The 22878-nt window shown below is 49.0% G+C and overlaps 1 protein-coding gene and 1 non-coding gene across 2 annotated transcripts in view; one reads left to right on the forward strand and one right to left on the reverse strand.

Moving 5' to 3' along the window:
• The window catches only part of LOC127039467 (zinc finger protein 436-like), a 121717-nt gene that overhangs the window by 86869 nt on the left and 11970 nt on the right, over positions 1–22878 (reverse strand).
• Positions 11171–11261, forward strand: TRNAS-ACU (transfer RNA serine (anticodon ACU)). Its single transcript has one exon. It is a non-coding gene; the product is annotated as a tRNA-Ser (tRNA).

The raw sequence follows: 22878 nt of genomic DNA on the forward strand, positions 1-22878 counted from the left end.
CCACAAACCTCTAAGCCCCCCAGGGAACCCACAAGCCCAGATGTAGGCGTCTGTACGCCCCACAAACTCCCTAAGACCCACAGGATACCTCCAGCCTGTAGGTAGGTATCTATGACCCCCAGAGCCCCACAAAGACCCTCGGGACCCCTACAGCATGGATGTTTGTATCTGTGAACCCCACAAACCACCTAAGCTACCCAGGGCCCCCTACAATCGGGACATAGGTATCTGTTCCACCCCAATGCACCTAATTCCCCACGGGACCCCTCCAGCCTAGACGTAGGTATCTCTGACCCTACGAATCCCCTAAGCCATGACAGGACCCCTCCAGCATAGACATAGGTATATGTGCCCCCACAACCCTCCTAAGACCCCCAAAACCCCTCCAGCCAAGACGCAGGTATCTGTGCCCCTCACAAACCCCCAGGCCACGATGGGACCCCTCCAGCCTTGACATAGTTATCTGAGCTCCCCACAACCCCCCTAAGCCCCCCGGAACCTCTCCGGCCTAGACGCAGGTGTCTGTGCCCAACACGAACCACCTAAGGCCCCCAGGACCCCTCTTGCCTGGATGAAGGCATCTGTGCCCCCCACAAACCCTAAGCCCCCCCAAGATCCCTATAGCCTGGACGTAGGTATCTGTGCACCCTCACAAACCCACTGATCCTCCCAGCAACCCCTAAAGCATGGACGTAGGTATCTGTACCCCCAAATGCCCCAAAGCAACCCCGGCACCCCTACAGCCTCGAAATAGGTATCTGTGCTCCCCCACAACTCCCTAATACCGCCAGAACACCTCCAGCCTGGATGTAGATATTTGTGACCTCCAGGAACCTCCTAAGCCCTCCCCAGGACCTCTCCAGCCTGGACATAGTTATCTCTGCCTGCCACAAATGCCCTAAGACTCATAGGGCCCCGACCAGCCTGGCTGTAGGTGTGTGCATGCCACAGAAACCCTCTAAGCTCCCCAGGTCCCCCTCCAACTAGGACGTAGGTATCTGCGCAACTACAACCCTTTAAGTACCCCAGGGACCCCTCCAGACCATAAGTAGGTTTCTGTGCCCCTCACCAACTCCCTAAATCCCCAGGGACCATTACAGCCTGGATATCTGTATCTGTGTTCACCACAACACCCTAAGCCATCCAGGGACCTCTCCAGCCCAGACATAGATATTTGTCCCCCTCATGAAGCCCCTAATCCCCACCAGAACGCCTCCAGCCTAGGCATAGCTACCTGTGCCCCCCACGACCCCTAAGCCCCCCAGGGATCTCTAGAGCCTCTACATAGGCGTGCTGCTCTGTGCATTACCCTGCGTGGCCACATGATGTCACTGTTGCACCATGCAGCAAATGTTCTGTGCATTATCCTGTGTGGGCACACGGTGCGCTTTTGCTCCATGCGGGAAATGCTATGGGCAGTTCTGTGATGGAGTAGGGACTGTCTGTGTGGGAGATGGGAGAGCAGGGGGTGACTTTAGGACCGGACAAGTGCTCAGCCTGTAACCTGAGCCAGGTAGGGGGAGAGGAGTCAGCACCTTTGCCCGGGAAGCTGGACACAGGAAGGGGCCAGCTGGAGGGAGTTGGGTTAGTTCAGTTTCGGTTTTGGTCTGGGTGGTTGGAATTCAGGGAATCCCAAACTGTGAACTAAGTTTCCTGAAGCCCCAGAAGGACTCGATTGCGGGATCCTGCTTGTGCCTTCAAATTCTGCTGTATCCTTCGCTCTTGTTGTCCAATAAACTTTCTGTTTTACTGGCTGGCTGAGAGTCACTGTGAGTCCCAGGAAGAGCGCTGCAGGACTGGACTCCCCCACACTCCGTGACAGATCCTAAGCCCCTCTGGGACCCCTGCAGCCTGGATGTAGGTATCTGTGCCCCCCACCAAATACCTAAGACCCCCGGAGACCCCTCCAGCCTGAACTTACGTATCGGTGCCCCCCACAAACCCCCTAAGCCCCCCAGGTACCTATACAGCCAGGACATTTGTATCTGTGCTCTATAGGGACTCCATAAGCCCCCCGGGACACTCCAGTGTGCAAGTAGGTATATGTGCCCCTCAGAAACCCCCTAACCCCCCAGGAACCCCTACAGCCTGGACGTAGGTATTTGTACCCCCACAACCCCCTTAAACCCCCCGGGACATTTACAATCTGGACGTAGATATCTGTGCCCCTCACAAAACCTCTAACCCCCCCCCGGGACTGATACAGCCTGGACATACATATCTGTGCCCACTCAAACCCCTAAGACCCCCTGGTACCCGTACAGCCTGGACATAGGTATCTTGGGCCACCAAAAATCCCCTAAGACTCCCAGGATGCCTCCAGCCTGGACGTAGGTATCTATGCCCCCCAATAACCCTCTAAGCCCCCCTTGTACCACTACAGCCTGGAGATTCGTATCTGTGTCCCCCCAAAAACTCTCTAAGCCCCCCAGGGACCCCTACAGCCTGGACGTAGGTATCTGTGCACCCCAAGGCCCGTAAGATCCCCCGGACCCCTACAGCCTGGATGTAGGTGTGATGGTGCTGCCCGTTGGAGCCAGCTGAGGTCACTCAATCAGGGTGAACCGCAAACAAAACAGGACAGACAAATTCCAAACACTGCTGGTTATTCCGATACTTAGATTTACCAAGCCAACACAAAACAGCTTCTGTAGTACCTCACTGGTTACTTAGAAGTTTAAACCATGTAATTCCCTTAAAGTACCCAGCCTCAGGCCTCCGTCCAGAAACACCTGTCAGATAGGATAATGATTCCTGAAAATCTTACTTCATCATGTTAAAGAAAAGATTTTTCCGATCCCAAAGGATCAGCTACATACCCAGGTTCAATTATAACTTATATCTTACCTAAAATACATGCTATAGACAATTCTTATTAACTAAACTAAAATTCATTAGAAAAGAAAAGAGAGAGTGTTGGTTAGAAGATTAATAGACATATCAACCTGAATTCAATTCTTGAGGTTCAGATACATAGTAGAGGTGAGCTTGTAGTTTCCAAAAGTTCTTTTAGAAATAGTCCATAGGTTATAGTCCAATTTCCATGTTCAGGGTGGCTCCAGTCAATGACTGGGGATCTCAATCCTTGTGGCTTAAGGTTTCCCCCTCTTGAAACCCAAAGCAGATCTGAGACGAAGAAGGATCGTGTCCCAGGCTTCTTATACACTTCCAGCAGCCTTTCGGCCTGAGAAAACAATAGGCTTAACTCTCCTTCGAAACATCCTGGCAATTAGTACAGGATAATTTATCCATCAACAGTTCAAATACAGGTTACCACAACCTTCAAAGAGACACAGAGACAATAATACTATTTCACTCAAGTATTATCATAAATGTTAATATTCCTTTTTTGCTCTTTGAATTAAAACTATAGCAATAGGCAAGACTTGTTTGCTTACATCACAAGACCTGAGCAAACACCTCCCCTTCTACCTCTAACACTGCAGACTTGCATTTCAAAGCTCTGTTCATTTACATATCTTGCTAACCAGTTCTTAAGGTTCACCCACAGGTCAGGTCAGTCGGTGAGGGGAGTTAATTAACTCTTTCTGGCCCTGTCACCTTTCAATGAGATATTAGATTATACTTATAATGTCACAGTCGCTGTGAGTTGACTGCTGCAGCTCCCGTAGACTCTGCCTGCGTCTCTCACCGAGCTGGAGTACAGCAGGCGAGGGGAGAGCACTCGATGTGTTGCATCTACACTAGACGCGATATATCGACCCCTGCTGGATCAATCGCTGCCAACTGATTGGGCAGGTGGTATAGACATACCCCGAGTATCTGGTGGTTGGAGCTGGACCCCGGAGGGGGACACATTGAAGGAACTCGGGGTTAAGGTGCCTCTATTGTCAACTGTCAGGGCTGCTGTGGCTCAGAGGAGGGAGCTTGACTACCTGGCAGGCTTAGGCGCCACAAGCCTGGGAGGTGGGAGAAGTGATGTGGCCACGGTGTGCTCGGGGTGCTCGTGCTCGGAGCAGAGGTGAGCTGGGGCAACAGGAGGTGCCGCAGGGCAGAGCGGGGGAGTTGCCACAAGAAGGACGCCTCAGGGTGGAGTGGGGGAGCTGCCACGGATGGGGAACCTCAGGGTGGGGGTGCGGGGGGAGAAGGGCGCAAGGTGGAACTTTTTCCTAGGGCGTGAAACATCCTTGCACTGGCCCCACCCCATGCCCTGTCTGCAACCACACTTGCACCTTCTGCCCTGCCTGCACCAGCCACGTCCTCTCTGCCCTGCCTGCCGCCAGCCCCACAGCCAGCCCCTGAAACACCCCCTGCCCTGTCTCCAGCCAACTCCTGCTGCACCCCCCCTGTGGCCCTGCACAAAGCCAACCAGCCCCCACCCCCCCAGCCTGCACCAGCCCTGCACCCCCTGTCTGCAACCAGCCCCGCATCCCCTGCCATGTCTCCAGCCAACCCCTGATGCACCCCCCTGCCTGAAGCCAGCCAGCCCCGCATCCCTTTCCCTGCCTGCAGCCAGACCCTACCTCTAGCAAACTCCATGTCCACTGGTGCCCTGCAGTTCCCAGGGCAGTAACCCTGCACATGTACTTCAATGAGGGGGGCAGAGAGCAGCTGGGACCCACACATGTGCACACCCTAAGGTGACCAGACAGCAAGTGTGAAAAATCGGGACAGGGGGTGGGAGGTTTTAGGATTCTAGATTAGAAAAAGACCCCAAAATTCAGACTATCCCTATAAAATCGGGACATCTGGTCACCCTAGCACACCCCCAGGACTCCTGAGTTCCATTACTGGGTTTTCGATTGGTTCCACTGCTGATTGTTTTCCTTTTCCTGGGGGACTTTGGGCAAGTTGCTCCCCCCTCTAGGGCTCTGTCCCCAGCAGTTAAATGGGGATTTCATACTTTCCCGCTATTGGAAAGTGCTGGGAGAATCCCCCAGCAAAAGCTGCTCTGACAGTGCTAAGCAGCATCTGACCATTCAAGGGAGGAGCTCACTGCCCAGGAGGAGTGTTTGGCTCTGGGGTTTCACTTCAGCCCAGTGTAGAGAGAGAGCCCTAACCATGGAGTTTGGCTCAAGAAGATCAAGTCTCCAATTTGTTAAGGGTGTTTTGAATTCCAATCCTGTGCTACAAAGTGCTTGGTGTCACTTGCAAATTTTAGAAGCATGCTCTCCATTCCATTTTCCAAATCATTCATGAAAATATTGAATAGTTCTGGACCCCGGACAGATCCCTGCCGGACCAGCTAGGTACACCCTCTCCGTTGGACAGCCAAACATGGAGAAGGGCTCCTGGAGTCTGGGCTTTCAACCAGCTCTGCACCCACATTACACTGATTGCAGCTGGACTGCATTTCCCTCATTCACTTGTGAGAATGTCCTACGGAACTGTGTCAAAAGCCTTAGTAACACCAAGCTAGATCCCATCTACTGTTTACCCACCTCCACCAGGCCCAAAACCCTGCCAAAGAAGGAAAGAGGATTGGTTTGGAATGATTTGTTCTTGACAAATCCATGCTCACTAGTCCTAAGAATCAAATGATCCTGTAGGTGCTGCTGACAAACTGATTATTTAAGAATGTATTGCAGGATCTCTCCAGCTATGGCAGTGAGGCTATCTCGTCTGTAAATCTCAGGGGTCTCTTTGTTCTCCTTTTAGAGAAAGTTCCTGTCTTGTTCATGGATGGGAAGATGTTCTTTTTCTGGGGTCACAGACGAGAACTGGGGCACAACATCTGGTTTGTTAAGGTCACAAAAATGGAGGCAGGAACCTCTTCTGTCCTGCTGGCAAAGAACCCCAGGTACCTAAAAGACAGGATTCACATCCCTGAATGGACTTTAAAAAGGGCAGTGGTTAAAAAGTTTGGCCCTGGCCATTTCCTGTTTCCACAGACTAGACATTTTAGCAAACTTTAGAATTTGTTGGTGCTAAACACTGTGAAACTCCCCTTTCTCCTTCACACAGGGCTTTAACACCCTTCTCTCACTCAGGCTCACCACTGCCCAGAGTTCGAGAATTGTTCCTGTTCCCATTGGACAGATGGGGAGGAGCCTGAGGTCCACAGAAGGGAAGTGACCTCCCCAAGGGCCTACACAGCAAGGCGGTGGCAGAACCAGAAAGAGAAGCCACCAGTCTTGACTCCTGTTCTAACGGACAACAACCCCACCCCCCCCAGAGGCAGGGATAGAGCTCAGGAATCGAGGTGGTGGGAAAATTTCATTGAAACCGTTTCTGTCAGAAAATCCGATTCAGACTAAACCAGATTGTTTCTTGAAATCATAACAAGTGGGATGAAAGTTCTTTGCAAAAATATTTTGTTGCAAAACAAAAGCATCTCCTGTTCATCACAGTGTGTTAAATTGTCTCATCGCACACAAGGAGGAGACACTTAGATCTTGAAAATTTGATAAGATGCTTCAATCTGAGCTAAGTCGTTGCTGCTCTTAACAATTTCAAAATAAAAAAATATAAATAAAATAGAATATTTCAGCTATTCTATTAAGTGTTAATCTGCTCTGAATAAACGTGATAGGACACCTCATATTATGCCCTACTCCAAGTGACACTCTCCAATGGATCCCCATCCTCCACCCACCGTCAAGTAGGTAGGAGGAGATCATTATTATCTCTACCTGAAAGAGGGAAAAGCTAAGGCTGAGAAAGGAGAATTGACTTGTCTTAGGTTACACAGCCAGGCAGTGGCAGAGTTGGGAATAGGACTGAAGAGCCCTGATTTTCAAACTAACCATCGGATCTTGAATTTCAGACATTGAATGACCTGAATAAAGTGCTCTCAGATGAGCTCCAGACCAACAACAGTGACAGTAATAATTCACCAAGTATTTGAGAACTGCAATGTTAGAGAGAATCATGAACTGCTCAGAGACAATTAATGCAGAGAAGCAGCAAAATTCATCAAACATATAACTGATTCTGACTTATTTCCTTGGTCTTAAAAGAGAACAACAAGGACCTGACCCTCCTTCCTGTCAATAACCCCCTGCTCAGCCAATCAGGACAGAGACTGAGGATGGGAGGCTAAGGGTTCTCAGCAGACAGCCCAAAGGATGGCCAAGGTCACTGGTGGGGATCACTGCCCGAGCACTAGTTCAGTCCCACATATTTGGGTGGACCTCCCACAGTGGGAGCTGAAGAGCACTGCCCCGCAACACACACACACACACACACACACACACACACACACGCATGCACATCCTGGTGTTGGAAGGGGAACAGGAAAAAGGACAAAAGAAGCAAGAGACGAAGAGAAAGGAAGGATGGATGGAGGAAAAGGTGAAACAAAAAGGACAAACCCTAATGTCCCCAGTGATTCTAAGGGACAAAATCCCAGGTGAGAAATAAAATTCTACCTCTTTAAGCTCATGCTTTCCATGCCTAGAATTCAACTCTCACCAGATGGATCAGACTGAACAGGTTTCAAACCTCCAGGATGCTCTTACCTTCTAAACAGGGATGGCTGTTTTCTAGTAAAATCACAAAAAGGGAAGGAGAAAACTCAAAAGAGGTTTCTCCTGGCGCTCACGTCCGTGAACCCAAATACTCTCTCAGTCCTAAAAGAGAGACCTGGAGAAGGAGACTTGCTGAAGCAAAGCCACAGGGGTCTCTGAGATTTCCCTGCCCCTTGCCCCTGGCCTGCCTGGCTCATGTCAGCATCTCTCTGTGAGGTCACCACCTCCCCACCACCTTTGACCAATAGTCTGAGGTCCTGCAAAAGCCCTTTGTGATGTCACTTCCACACCTCTCCCTTGCTGTGCCAATGTCTTGCCCCTGGCCAGGCACTTTGGAGGTTTGAGCTAGTCCCTGTGGATCACCCCACTCAAGGGGCGTTCGTTCTAGGCAGCAAGCCGGCTGGACAGGAAAACATCAGACACTGCTCCCAATGCTACACTCAGTTTTTCAGAAGTTAGTCAACTTTATGGCCAGAAGAGAGCATTAGAGAATCTAATCTGACCCCCTGCATATCACAGGCCTCCTGTATGACACAAAAGCTACTTTTGGAGCAAACCCATTCCAGAAAGGCATGTAGTCTTCATTAAATGACATCAAGAGACGCTGAATCCACCACTTTCCTTGGTAGCTTGTTCCTGTGGTGAATCATCCTCGCTGTTGAATATTTGTGCCTTAGTTGTAATAGGAATTTGTCTCTTTTCACCTTCCAGCCATTCGGTCTTTTTATGCCTTTCTCTGATTGATTAAAGAGCCCTTTAACACTCAATCTTTTCTCTCCATTAAGGCACTTCAACACTTCAATGAAGTCATCTTTCAATCTTCTTTTGAGAAGCTAATCAGGTTGAGCTCTTTCAATAGCTCACTAGAAGGCATTTTTCTCCAGCCCTCAGAACGTTTGGTGGGCTCTTTGCTGCCCCAGCTCCAATTTCACAACATCTGTTTCAAATGAGGACACGAAAACTGGAGGCAGTATTCCAGTATCAGCCTCACTGATGCCGTGTCACCTCCTGTGACCTTATTGACATAATCTGTAACTGTATAGATCACTGTTGTGACCACTGTTCTATATTTGCAGCCAATATTGTAGAAAGGTTGTCGTATAAGGGGTCTATGGAGCGGTTCTGATTGGCTGATTGTAATTATGCTATCTCTAGATGTGTATCATTTTTATAGTTGACATTATGAATATTGGCTCTATGCTGTCTCTATTTCAAACTTGTGCTTTGCTTCTGGGGAACACCCCAGACTAGTTGGTGTCAGTTCTGCCTAGCCTGCTTGATGGCCAATTAAGGACCATCAGCTATACAATCGACCCATTGAGAGAAGGCAGATACACCTTGTGACTCTGCAACGTATGCAGGGACCTGCCTATGGACAGAACTCTAAGGTTTTTCTGTGCCATGTGCTGGATAGAGTGTCCTTGGGACAAAGAAAGCAAAGACCACATGTCAAGAGACTATTTAAGGCTGATGCCTCGTCTTCATCTTGTCTTCAGTCCTGCTTCATACCTCTGGAGGGACTTTACTACAAACTGAATCTCTGTACAAAGAACTGAATGACCCATCCCAGCTGTGGATGGACTCCAGAGACTTGATGTGAACCTCCTACAAGCCTGAACCAAGAACTTTGCCATTACTGGATGTGAAGGGTTAAAATCCATGTGCATTTTATAGAACAACCTGGTCTATGGATTGTGCCAGCTCTTTTCCAGATCCAAAGTCCAAAGTATGGTCAAGGGACCAGAGGCCTAGCAAATAGTGACCAGCTAAGAGAAAGCTGGGTAAACAGAAAGCCTTGCTTGCTAAGATAAGCCTGGTAAGCAAATTGCCAGGTGTTGGAGCTAAGAACTAAATAATTTTGTCTTATTCAAAGTTGCAGATTGAACAAAGAATCCCCGTTTTTATTGTGTTTGTTTCTTCTGTAGGGAGATGTTCTTTCCACAGATCCAGGCTTGAGTTTATGAAGAGTTGGCACATCTTAGTATAAGATATGGCATCCTTCCACCTCCCTTCCCAGGGACCAATGCCTTGCCTTAAGACACACAGAAAACAATCTTTATTGCCATATACTTTCACTGTTTCTTTGCTTTAAACCCTAGGAATGTACCTGTTGGACAATCAAAGGAGTTGCTCCATTCCTATGGACCCCAAATTAGAATTCAACATATATATTTTATACTAGTAACATTTTATCAAAGTATTAATGAAATGTTAACTTGCTAACTTGAGACCACAGATGGAGGCATTATGTGACCTGTTAACCATTGGCTAATGTGCTTATCTTGTCTTGCTACAAAACTTATCCTGGGGTGTGGAACTGCCTACCCCATCACTTTCCTCTGCCTGTGTAAAATGTATATATTCTATTGTATTCAATTAATTTGCAGTGTCTCTGAGCATAATAAGCAAGGGGACACTCTGCCAGTGCTATGTGTAATAGACTCCTATGCTTGCCCTCTACACAGTGTGGATTTATGTCCTTCAGAGAACAAAGAAAGAGCTGGAGGCCAGGCGAGCAGGTTGCCTGGGAAACAGAACAAAGGAGGGACAAAGGACCTGGCTGAGTTGGGCTGTTGGAAGCAAGGAGTCTGCTGGTTTGGGGACTCCACGGGAGAGCCCAGGGTCTGAGTTCTGGGTCTGCCCAAGATGGACGTTGCTGAATCTTCCTGCCTCCTGTGCTAACACAGAACTTTCCCAGGCTGGATTCCAGACCACTACTAAACCTTCTATTTTACAATGCTGGCTGGTGATTGCAGAAGTTGGGGGTGCATGACTCCCCTTCGGGGTGAGGGGTGTAAGGCTTTCCCAGGTGTCCTGCTAAGGTGACTCACTACAGGAAGCTCCTGGTGTGGAACAGGGGTGCTGAAAAGTCCAAGGTCAGTCCTAGGAGGGCTGAGGGCAAGGAGGCTTCCCCTAGTGAGAGCGTCCCCTGGGGGGTGTCACACTGATGACGACTCTGCCTGGGTTTGGCTCAGCGCTGTTCCAGAGCATGGAGCATGTGTCCACCCGCCATGATCTGACCTGCAGGCTCCACTCTGGCAAAGCTCCCTGTCCCTGGGCTTTAGCATCACTAGCCCCTGCTTAGTGACTAGGGGTCAGTTTAGGACAGCGGTCCCCAATATGTGGAGCATGAGTCCTAGGGGGGCACAGAGGAACGTTCATGGGGGCACCTCAGGGCCCAAGCCAGCCCCCATGGAGGGCAGGGAGGGAGCACCACTCAGTCCCAGCTCTTCACCCACCCTATCCTCAACCTAAGCCCCTGGCCCAGCTGTGACCCCCTTACCTGTTTCTGCACCCCTCTCCCCAGCAAGCAACAGCCCCACTCCCAGCCCTGGTTCTCGACCGTGGTTTCCGAGAGGTGACATCCTGAGTTGCTTCTATGCAGTTGAATAAAAGGTATTCTTCACTCACCTACCCCTCCATCAGGACGCACTAGGTATGTTCTGCTGCCCTTCACTCATACAGGAAGGAGAATAACATTTCATTCCACTCAATCCTATAGTGATTTGTAACCCACCACCACCAAAACTGGTCATATTGGGAAAGTGGCCCCATCATGCTGCATATCTAGGCAGAGTAGGTGTGTCTGTGCAAACACGGTCTGTTCCTGAAGTCTTTCCCCAGCTCATCTCTAGATGTGAGGGGGGAGCTCATTCAGACCCAGCTTCTGCTTAGTATTTAAAAACTCCTTAGTGTCCCTATCACTGCCAGCTTTAGATTGCTCCTCCTGTCCCTGCTCTAGCAGCTCAGATGAGGTGACTGAGTGGTTAAGGTGATGGATTACTAATCCATTGTGCTCTGCATGCATGGGTTCAAATCCCATCCTTGCTGGATGTATTTAATGTTCACCCCTCCTTTATAGACAACCATCTCTCCCTTTGGTACAATGACAGATCAAACAATGTTGCTTCTTGCAAACAAAAACCTTCCCAGAAACTCCAGTCCCCCCTTGCTTTAAATAAAATGTCTAAATCCCACATTTCTAAAAATAAATTCTCTAGTCTTGTATTTCTTAGTTTTTATCTCAAAAGGTAACAGACTCATAATCTCCCCCAAACACTCTGGGACCTGCCCAAATAATTAAAATACCCCCATCCTGAGCAAGGCCACAACAGTGAACCAGAGCTAGTGTCTAGGCCAAGCTATTCTGAAGGGGGCAACTCAAACATTTTCTCCCTACTTCCCTTGGCAAAGTCTGACTGAGAAAACAAAATTCCCCAAACTGAAAATTTTCTGCTGAAAAACCAGTAGTAGTTTGGGGACTTTGATTTGAATGTATTATTATTCTCTTCTGATTTCTGAATTATTTCTGTGAAGTGTTGTCCACCAGATGTGTTTACAGGTGTTGAGTTGTGGGGGAAAGAGGCCAACTCATGATGTCTCTACCCCTCTTTCAGAGTTTCTTCCAACTTGCTAGGAAGTACCTTTGCTAGGATGTGAGTCAAGCAGTGTCCATTGTCGCTGTGCTATCTCGGAGAAGTCTGCATTGTACACAGTTCCTGGGATAGTCCTTGGTAATGTGGATCCCTTTAATGGGCCAGCAGTGAGTCTGACTTCTCCATTGTCATACCTGACAGGCTGGTGGTGGGCATTTCCCAACCTCATAACATATTTCAGTAACTCACACAGAACAAAACTTCATAACTTCCCAACCAATGCTACACACACAGTCCAACATGATATTAAGTTTCAACAAACCAAGACTTTTGAAATGATACCTCACCAGGCAGACTTTGTACAAACCGTGTCATCATTATATGAGTGGTGAATATGGGGCTTCCAGGTGCTGCTTTGAGCACAGCGTGCCACACCTGGGCTGACATTGCAATGGAGACGTACCCGTAGAGTCCATCTCTTCTGGGATAAAGATGGCAGCATGTCTGTCCTGTGTCATCTGACTTGGGCTTATGGAGTTAAAGCTGTGGGGCTAAAAACTGTGGTGCAGATATTTGTGTTCACATTGAAGCCTGGGTTTGGAAACCATCACTCCTAGTGGGGTCTCTGAGATTGGGCTCAAGTCCATATGTTTGCACTGTAATTTTATAGTCTTGCAGTCCAAGCCCCATAAGCCTGAGTCAGCTGGCCGGGTTTTGAGACAGGTGCCTTGGGTGTGTTAATCGCAGTGTAGACATGACATTAGGCTACATTTCTAGTGCAATGAAACACCCACGACTAGCCTGTGTCGGATTAATCAGGATCATGCAGCTTGGGCTGTAGTAAAGTTGCAGTGTCTGTGTCTCAGCTCAGGCTCAGTCCCCTGCTCTAGGAGCCCAGAAGGTTGGGAGGGAGTTTAGCAAGTGGAAATGGTAAAACCGCAGTGGAGTATTACCCTGGACTCATAGCATTTCTCCATTGGTCTGTCTGCTTTGGGGCAGGGACAATAACACGTCCTGCTGCATTCGTTATTTCAAAGGGCAGTTTAGGATTTTCATTCTCAAACATGGTGCACAAAGCAGGACTCAACCCTCGGCATAAACTAAACAAGCTGCCCACTGATTCTGGAAGCCACAAAAAGCATTTGGTGTGGGAGCTCAGACCTGCCCCTGTCCCAGAGGGAGGGGGTCGTCTGCGAGGGGACTGGACTACTGACCTATCAGCTCCTAACTCCCAAACTTTCAGTAACTCTATTATCAGTGCCTGTGAGTGTAATTTAAACCATAAAAACAGCCACACTGGGCTAGACCAAAGGTCCATCTAGCTCTGAATCTTGTCCTCTGACAGTAGCCAATAGCAGATGTCCCAGAAAGCTACTCTACAAGGCACCACTGGGAGCTGAACCCAGAATCTCCTGTTTACAAAACAGGTGCTTTAACCAGCTAAGCCACGTTGCCTACTGATGTGTATTTGCTTGTCATAGTTTTTGTTCCTATGGCAACTGAGTTAGATTATTAGGGGCTAGCCCAGCCAGTTTTGGCCCATTACGCGAGCTCTGTGTCTGTAAATAAATGGCAGTTTTGTTAGCTGTCTGCTGTCTGGCCTCAAGTGATTTCTTCCTAAACCGGCTGCCCCCAGGGATATAACAAGTGGCTACGAGGATGGGATTCCGGTGCTGCTCCAGTAACAGAAGGAAGCAGAAGTCAAGGTACAGAACAAACAAACAAACAAACAAACTGCTTGTTTGCACTGACTGTGAAAGTGAAACTAAAAATCATGGCTACTCTGACCGGGCCACTGGAACCTTTTGATGAGAATATAGAGCAGTGGCCTGCGTATACTGAGTGTTTTGAGCTTTTTGTTATTGCAATCCGTGGCCCCACAAAGTCACAGGACCTCCTGGTCAACCTCCTCCTCGCCCTGGCTAAACTGGCCATCTACGCAACCAGGGAGAGGGGGTTGGCCGATGGGGACTCTGGTGACTGTGGGGCTTGTTTCCGATCCTTGGTCCGTTCACGTATCCGGGCGGAGTTCCTCTGGGCGACGTCCACTGGCTCCCTTGACGCCTTTGAGGAGCAGTGGGTGCTGTCCGGGGTTCTCTGCTCGGTGTCCCCATTAGGCTCCCTTCTTATGATCCTTTGACCGCATTCCTGCCCCTGTTATTTTATTAGTTCTCCCTCAGAATCAGTGGGTTTCTGAGGTCCTGTAGATCCTCCCCTTCGGCTGTGCAGGGGGGATCCTCTAGCATTGGGCTGGCTTCCGCCAGCCCAGTTCCCAGAAACCCAATAGGTACAGGAAGCGCTCTGTGTCCTCGGGCTGTCCTGTTGGCTGGAGCTCTCCCCCTTCTCTGGCTACTCTGCTTGCTGGAGCTCCTTCTCCTTTCCTGGGCTGCTGCTGCTGGCAGGAGTGCTCCTTCCCTGGACTACTACTGCTGCTGCTGCTGAGCGAGGGGTGGGGGGGCCTTGCTGGTCAGCCCCCACTCCCCCACCTCTGGAGGGAGAAGCCAGGGCCCCAGTACTACCAGTACAGCTACAATCTGGGGGGGTCCTTTCTGCCTGGCCACCAGGGTTGCTGGAACTGCTGCTGCTGCTGCTGGAGCCGTGTTTGTCCTGGAGAGCTGCTGGAGCCTGGAGGAAGAAGAGGACTTAGAAGACCACCAGCTGCTGGGGGAGCGCACAGGATTCTGGAGACCACTGTGGAGGGGGCCATCGAGGACTGAGTAATTCTCTAACTGTACACCCCACAAATTCTGTTTAGCTATGGGTCTAATAATTCAGCTCTACAATTTCACCCAACGTGCCTGGTGTTGAAGTTAGCCTTAGTGGCCTGTAATTGCCAGCTGCATCTCTGGAGCATTTTTTATACACTGCTCCAGCCAGGGACTAAAGGCAGCCCCAGACTTTCCCTTTCTCCCTTCTAGGAATTCAAATTCACGTTCTACAAGAAGCTAAAGAAGCCTCAACCCTGCATCTGAATTCATGTCACATTTCTCACTACCCGACACAAACAAATGTCATTTCAATCCCAGGTGAGTCCACTTCAGTCATTCCTCAGCCCCATTCCTTCACCCTCCTGCCTTAGCTTAGGGCATTCCGCCACCGTGGGCATTTCATGTCCCTACTCAGTTTCACATACAGACACAATTTCTTTTGCCGTTCAACGAACAGCAAAACCTTTCTGTGTCTCTAGTCTGAGCCAGGGCATTCAATTCCATTGAAACCTTCTCTCCTGCAATGGCAACGGTCAGACAGAGGGGACGTGGCCACCTTCAGCCCTGAGAGTGAGATATTCACTCTCCTCTTTCTTCAAGCTGCTGCTGTTAGTCCATAATACATGTACCATGGAATAAAAAGCTGAGTTTACTCCACGGTGAGGAAAGAAAGGAGCCACCAACTCCCTCAAAAATCTCTGTGCCCCAAAGAGAACCTGCCCCTGCTACTGGAATCACTGATGTGCTTCAGCTACAGTGGGGAAAATATCTGCTCTCACAGGGGTATAGCTCAGTGGTACAGTGTTTGACTGCAGATCAAGGGGTCCTTGCTTCAAATCCAAGTGCCCTCTAATAAGCCTCTTATTTTATTTTTATTTTTGAAAAAAGGGAAAACATTTTCATTTCCATTCTCCATTATGTTCAGGAGCTCCACTATACGGGGATGCTTGAAATGAATGTCAAAACTCAACATTTCACTGTCCAAATGAATAAAAACCAAGCAAACCTGTCCATCAGCTGAAATCAGTTCCAATCCTCTAAGTGTCTGCTTTACGTTTTCATCCATTAAACAAAGGGATCATATGAACGTACATTTGCAGATCCCTCTTCTCCATGGCTGTGCTGTGCAGAAGAACAAGAACCATGTTCAGTTGGGGTTCAGGAGTCTGATGAGCAAAGGCAACTTGGTGCGGGATAAAGTCACTGGCACTTTGGTTCCTCCACATTCAACCAGCAGCTGGGCCTCCAGAACAAGGCATGAGAAGATGACAGTGGCTGTGAGCAGGAAAATAGCCCGCAAGAAGCTGGCTAAAGCTGTCAAGATCCTCAGAAAGATCACCATGCCCATGTCTAGCATGTACTGACTGCAGCGGGGACCAAAAAGGCAGAGAAAAGCCCACAAAAGTTCTAAGCTGCCAAGCCCCAGAAGGTGATCAAAATCCTACCTAAAATCAAGACAGGATAAGGCAAAGGTCATCTCCAAAGCCAGGGCTAAGAAGGTAACACTGAGAAGGAAGTGAAGAGATTTCCATTGGGATGACTCCTGCTCCCCTAATGACTCTTTTATGAATCACCATAGTCCACCCAAAGAGATCAAAGTCCTGCAGGACAAACAGCCTCATGGATGGTATAATGAAGTAGTGGCAGAGGGGGAAGTGTTTCTCTTCCAGATGGGAAGTGCTGTGTTTCGTGTAACACCTGCCAGGTGAGTGGTGCACTGACAGGGCAGCTGCCCATAGCTCCCACAGGAGCTCATTCTCCTCGGTCTGCTTCTGCTGTTATCTCAGAGCCAGCACTAGTGGGAGTGTGTCCCTGTCACTTCACCAGCTCTAGAACAGGCTCTGTCTGCATCCCAACTCTGATTAATCCCACTTTTTAATGTATTCCTACAGCGATACTTTCCCAGTTCTCTGCCTCATTCTAACATTCTGGTCAGAGACTGAATATGGGGAGGAATGGATTAATTTCTGTGACATTCGGTAAGTTGTCATAGTATGTGACTGAAAACTCTGGTGGAAGTGAGCAGGAGCCTGTTACACACACAAAATAGCTAAGCTTTACCAAACTACCTGCTACACATTCAAACCTTCCTGTACACACACAATAGAAATTGGGGCACTGAGAAATGGCAACTTGCCTTTAACACAGATCACAGTTTTCTGTACTTCCAGAGGCATTGAAATAGAAGCATATTACCTTTCAGCAGCTGCTATTTCATGTTCAGCAGCAAAGCCTGTCAATTTACCACCCATAGAGCTGATTGTTTCTAACTGCAGGGTTAGCCAGACCATTCAGTAACATTATCGCTCTGTTTACAAAGCCTTTGGTTAGTGACGAATCATGAGACTTATCCCTTCCTGCTGTAATTCCACTGACTCCAGTGTTCTCTTTCCCCAGTTCTGGTTCCAAGAAAAGAAACAAAACAACCTTCAGAATTAACATGCTGTGGGAAAGTGGAAGTGTTGATAGCTCACATTATTGTTTCTTCTGTGTCTTGTGTGTGTCTTTCTGCTTCATGTGTGTGACCGGTGGGGCTTTTTGTTTGCTCCAGGCAGGTTCAACCCTGTCAGATTTGTCTGTGGGGAGGGGCCAGAGAAAACAGACACCCTGGCCTTCCAGGTTGGGATTAGGCAAAGGAATAACAACCCTGTCCCATAAAAAACAAAAAATGTTACAGAAACAGTGGTAGGAACAGTGCTAGAGAAACTGGTTAATAATCACAATGCCCAGGCTTGAAGCAATCGGAAATACAGAATTCAAAAAGCAAAGCTCAGGGGAGATTTGGGGTTTATTCTCTGAGCTTAGCCATGTGCTATAGCACAGGGAGCATTTTTGGAAGTCTCTCAACCCACAAATGGGGAAAGGAAAAGGATTCTTAGGTTTTAGCACGGATTGAAGGAGGACAGTGATGGGAAATAAGGGACTCTTTCTGACTTACCCTAACTATGTCTGTTGTTATAGAGGATGAAATGACTTTTTTCCCTATCCCTGCCCTCTTCCTGATCTTTCTTATAGTTCAATATATTTTAAGTGCGGAAAATAATAATGAAAATATCTGCTCTCCAGCACAACCTGAAGCAACATCAGAACAACTGGGAATGAAACAATTTGTTCCCCAAGGGAGAACTCGATGACAAAGAATTGCTTTGAAATCGGGGAACAGGATAACCGTGATGCTCAGGGTTAGTTTAGACTAGGAAAAGTGATGGAGTTTAGGTCAGATCAAGGGGAAAGCGAATGCCAACCACTGCACCTTGGCTGCATCTGCACCACAACTTTTTACATTAAGATGACTAACTTGAGCAGCTAACGCCATGTACAGTCCTAGTGGATGGAAGGCACAGGTAGTTTTTGCCTCAGTGTACCTTGCTGGGATCAAACCTCTCTCCCCAACTTGGAACTCATGAACCATCCTGGCTGGAGGGATACACACTCCTATGACTCAAAAGGAAAGGAGTTGATAGAAAAGTTCATAGGACTGACCCCAAAGAAGGATGAGCTGCAAAAGGCAGAAGGTGGCAACTTATCTGGTGGAGTTTGTTAGTGTCACAGACCTAAGCAGCTTTTACCCTGGCCTCCATGTTCAGGAAACGAGCATGCACATACTCTCAAGCGAGAAACATTTCCGAAAGTTACCATTGGGGCTAGGCAAATTTTGTGGTCAGCCATTTCCAGGAAACTCCCCCCCTCCCTGAGGGTGGTAACAAGGCACCTGTAAATCTCCTAATTAGGAGAAACCTGGCCAAAAAACTGAACATGTCATTACCCTTATAAATTGCCCACCGTGCAAGCAGTGGGCAGGGAGAAAACGCAAAAAGCTGTACCTGTAACCGAGCCTGATCAACTCGAAGTTTCCCTCGGCTACGTGTTCTCAGAAGCCTACCCGTCTGCCGGTGATAATGAGACTTTTGTGGTTTGTGTGTGAGTATGCCTAGCTGCTAATTTTGTTATCTCTGCTAGCTAACTGAGCCTGTAATTGTGTTGTAAGCCGGAGACAAAAGCCGATCCCAGCCGCCCCAAGGCTCCTGCTAGGGGAAACCCATTGACCAGGAAACCTTGAACGCAAGGGGGATTGACCAAAATCTCACGGCAATCTTTAACTGTCTTATTGCATTTTTTTTATTTAGACGAGTAATTGCATTTATGCTTAATAATAGCACCAATAGCACCCTTACTAACCCTTGGAAGGACCTGAATAACTACTGGGACCTAGAGCGGACCAGAGTCAGCTTCTTTTTATAATTGCAGTATTTTTATTATTTGTTCTGGTATTATATTGTAAGCCCAAGTAATAACTAGTATTAAGTTGTTCCTCATCCTCACTTGTGACCCATTCAATAAACCCTCAATTTTAACCCCATGACTGATTGTTTGCATTATCCCCATTGCTACCTTCGGGGCACTTTTCACCCCTCCCGAGGACATCCAGTGATCGAGCCTCCACCCTATCCCAACGCTCATTACCCGGTAGATAACGGGCACCTTGTGACCATATCGGTGGAGCATGGGGCGAGAGTAATCAGTAATCAATATGGCGTCACGAACAGGATGCCTTCGGGAGGGCCAGTGCCCGTGGCGTAGTGGGGACCGTGAACAGTCTGAGCTCGAGCAATTTCAACACCTACAATTTCACCAAGTGGCCAGCAGACACTCTGAGAGGCCCACCCTAGATTGGGTTTGCGTTATAGAGTCAGGGTCAGGGTCAAAAAGCTATACAACCTCGTTAACCCTGCCCGCTGTAGGGTGTCTCCTCCATTACCATCCCATGTTTAAATGTCAGCCGACCGATAGTTCCCTACAACCCCAGTGCAAGGGGGTCGCAGATACTAGACGGACAGAGACACCATCCGGCATTTGGAAGGAGTGTAGCCGTATCGTTAAAAATCCGGGGCCACAGTTTCTAAACTCATACCCCCGCCCTGGGTACAGCCGGGTGACCCAGCCGACGGGTTGCTAACCCAATTAATGGAGGAATTAGAACAGACCAAGTGGTCAAAGAAACTTAGACCGGACGAGTATAAGTTGGAAGAAGTGTCCACGGTCTTGTTCAGCGCACTAAACAAAGCGCTGGACCTCTGTGCGGTCCTTCATGGAAGCACTATGTTTGCCGCTAAACGGGCCGCTGCGAACGGCACCGATAGCGCAGAAAGCGAGATGAGTGACAAGGAGGAGGAGGACGGGAGTCAGGCTGGCAGAAGCCCACCCCCCATGAAGCCCCCCCTTCCCCTTCGATCTATCCCGCTCTCCCCTCAGCCCCACCTGCACCTGAGAAGGAGATGCAGATGGAGGCAATGCCTGTAGCTATCACAAAAAGAAAGGTGGACTCTAATACAGGCCAAATTACTACTACTACCGAATATCATACCCGCACTAAGGTAGAATTGAAGGAGTTTATGGTAGACACTAGGCGTGGGGAGAGCGAGCCCGCCCTCGTTTGGCTGGGCCGTCTAGCCCTGGATTACGGGGCAGAGATAGTGAACAGGGAGGAGGCTAGTCTCTTGGCCAAAACGTCCACCTGGTCGGGAGGATTTTCAGGCCATAACCTCTTAAGAAACGGGGTCTGGCCACTTACTACACCAGCCGCAGCCTCTTTAGCCATGAAGGGCAGTTTTAAGGGCATGTATATACCTCCCGGCAGCATAAATACACCCCATGAAATTATATGGGCTATTGCCAGGGCATCCATCGTAATGTGGGACCCACAGACGGTGCCCTTGAACTTGAATCCGCAGCAAGTCCAATCGAACACACCGCTCATTTATGTCGGGGACCCCACTCAGATCCCGGTCAACAGGGATGCAGTGGACTTAGCCATAGATGGCGCCCCACCGATTGACACAGGGGGAACCCTGTTGCTGCATGGTTGGATTGGACGACCTCTTATTACTTTATATGAGGCCATGTCCCGTCTTCGGATGCCACAAGCCCCCAAGAGCCCCATCTCAGCCCTTCCAGCTGAGAATCCTGTTAATAAGGGTCAATCTAAGCACCCTGAACGTACCAAGGCCGAAAGGGCGCTTTTTGGGTTCCTGTTACATAATGGGGTGCCCAAGGAGGCACTGCGGAAGATGTCTAACTCTCAACAACAAAACCTGGGGAAACAGTTAGGATGGAAGGACTGGGACAATTATTTGAGAACAAAAAATGAGTAGAGGCTGGGTGCGCCCCGGCCTCCACAGAGACATGGGATGAGTGACCATATTACACCCTATTGGTAGCCGGTCCCAAACCCCTTCACACCCCTGTATCTTTCCTGTTGGACACCAGAGCTCAAATCTCCGTTATTAAACTCGATGTACCGCATGTACCCACAAATTCTACTATGTTTATTCAGGGTCTTAACAGCATTGAAGAAAAACCTGTAGTCTGCTTTACTCTGATTCACAAAGGGTATAAGCGGAAAGTTAAGGCTTTGTTGGGAGGAACAAATTTGCTGGGGGTTGGGGATATAAAACGACTACTATTACAAAAACAGGTCTGTCAGGCCCTGCCTGTCACTCTGTCGCCCGATGCCCCCCCCCTTATAGTCCCGAGCTTGTTAATAACAGTTCTTGGAAATTTTCCCCTATTCCCACGAAGCTGTAGGCATCCCCCTCATTAAGTAACTGCTCAACCAATTATTAAAGGAGGGACAGATAGTGCAGGCAACCGCATCAAACTATCTATCGCCCGGCTGGGGTATCCCTAAGCCCGGCAACCCCTCTGAATTTCGATTGGTCATCGACTATAGACAAGCAAACAGTCGAGTCCGACACCTTCCATTTGTGGGCCCGGCCACCATTCCAGAAATATGGCAGCAGCTAAGTGATGCCAGGGGGAGGTGGGCCTGCACCCTGGATTTAAAGGATATGTTCTATCAAATCCCGTTAGAGGACAAACCCCAAATCCTAAACTTCGCGTTCCAGGGTGCACAGTACCAGTGGAAGGTGTGCCCTCAAGGGTTCTGTAATTCCCCCGCCTTGGCCACATCCGCTCTTGCAAAAACCTTAAAAGGGGTAGAAGCCACTGGGGGCACCACCATTTTAGCCTATGTGGATGACATAATCATAATTGGGCCAACGAACACATAGTCCAACATGTAACAAACACCGTGATAGCCGAGCTAAAGGCCAATGGGTGGCGAATTAATGAGACAAAAAGCCACCTCGTGCCCTCTCAAAGCTTTTCCTTCTTAGGCCAACATTATGAGACCTACAACTGTGGCCAACCCACCTCGGGAATTCTAGACCCTTGGGTAAAAGACCCGCCCGAGAATAAAAAGCAACTACAGAGACTTTTAGGCCTAATTAATTATCACTGACACTTCATCCCAGATAAACACCTTGTAGACCTGGAGACGATCCAGGAACCCCTCTCGTCCAAACGGAAACGGGAAATATGGAGTCCTGAGACCCAAAAAAGCCTGGAACGAATAGCCGCCTGGTTTGCCTCTAACCCACGGCTGGCACGATATAAAAGGGACTCACCTTTTACCATTACCCTTTTCTTTACACAACATCATTATGGGTACTCAGTATCACAAGACGGGCAACCGGTCTATAACTGGGCCCGACGGCTCAAGGGCCCTCAGTATCGATATGAACCCATAGGACTTATGTTGCTAGCCGCAGGCAAGGCACGCATTTGGGTTCCGCTATCTAGTAAAGGAACCCTGATCGGCCCAGAGGTACACCTCATTCCTTGGCTCACGCGGCTGCCCCCCCTAGTTTTCATGGGACCAGCCTAACTTGGCAACAGCTGTGTTATTTGGGGGAAATCACGTGACAGGAATGGACGCTTATGTCGCTGCCAAACGATGTCCGATTCCCAGCAGCTTCGGAGCCCTTGTGTATAGAAACAAAATATGATCCCTGGATTGTGTCCGACGGGGGCACTTCCCCGACCCCCCGGGCAGGAGTCCTCTGTGCTTAAATACGGACCACTTCCAGGTTGATCTCCTCCCCCTGGGTTCATCGGCCCAGCATAGCAAAGGTCCATGAGGTCCTTCTCGCTGCCCAGACATTACCCAGGCCCAATCCGTTTCTATTCAAATTGTGTTGGGCATAGACTCACAGTTTTGTCTCAGCATTCTCACGGGAGAGGCTAACCCCACAGCATTCATGCCCCTGTGGAACACTATTTTCAGCCTTGTACGTAAGTTCTCCCGGCCCTGGTTTATAACCCATTGCCCGTCGCATCGTCTAAATTCTAACCCCCTCCACTCAAATTGGACCAAAAAATGAGGGAAATTCAAGCGCCCCAAGTGTGCCTGGGGCAACAGCTCCAGATCAAAACCGATCCATTCCTCCGATGGCTTCATGAGGATTGGAGGCATTTGCCTAGCGGCCGCTTATACAGTCAGTTAGCCCTAGGTGCGCAGGGAAA

Source organism: Gopherus flavomarginatus, chromosome 23 (genome assembly GCF_025201925.1).
Source record: "Gopherus flavomarginatus isolate rGopFla2 chromosome 23, rGopFla2.mat.asm, whole genome shotgun sequence".
Taxonomy (NCBI): Eukaryota; Metazoa; Chordata; order Testudines; family Testudinidae; genus Gopherus; species Gopherus flavomarginatus.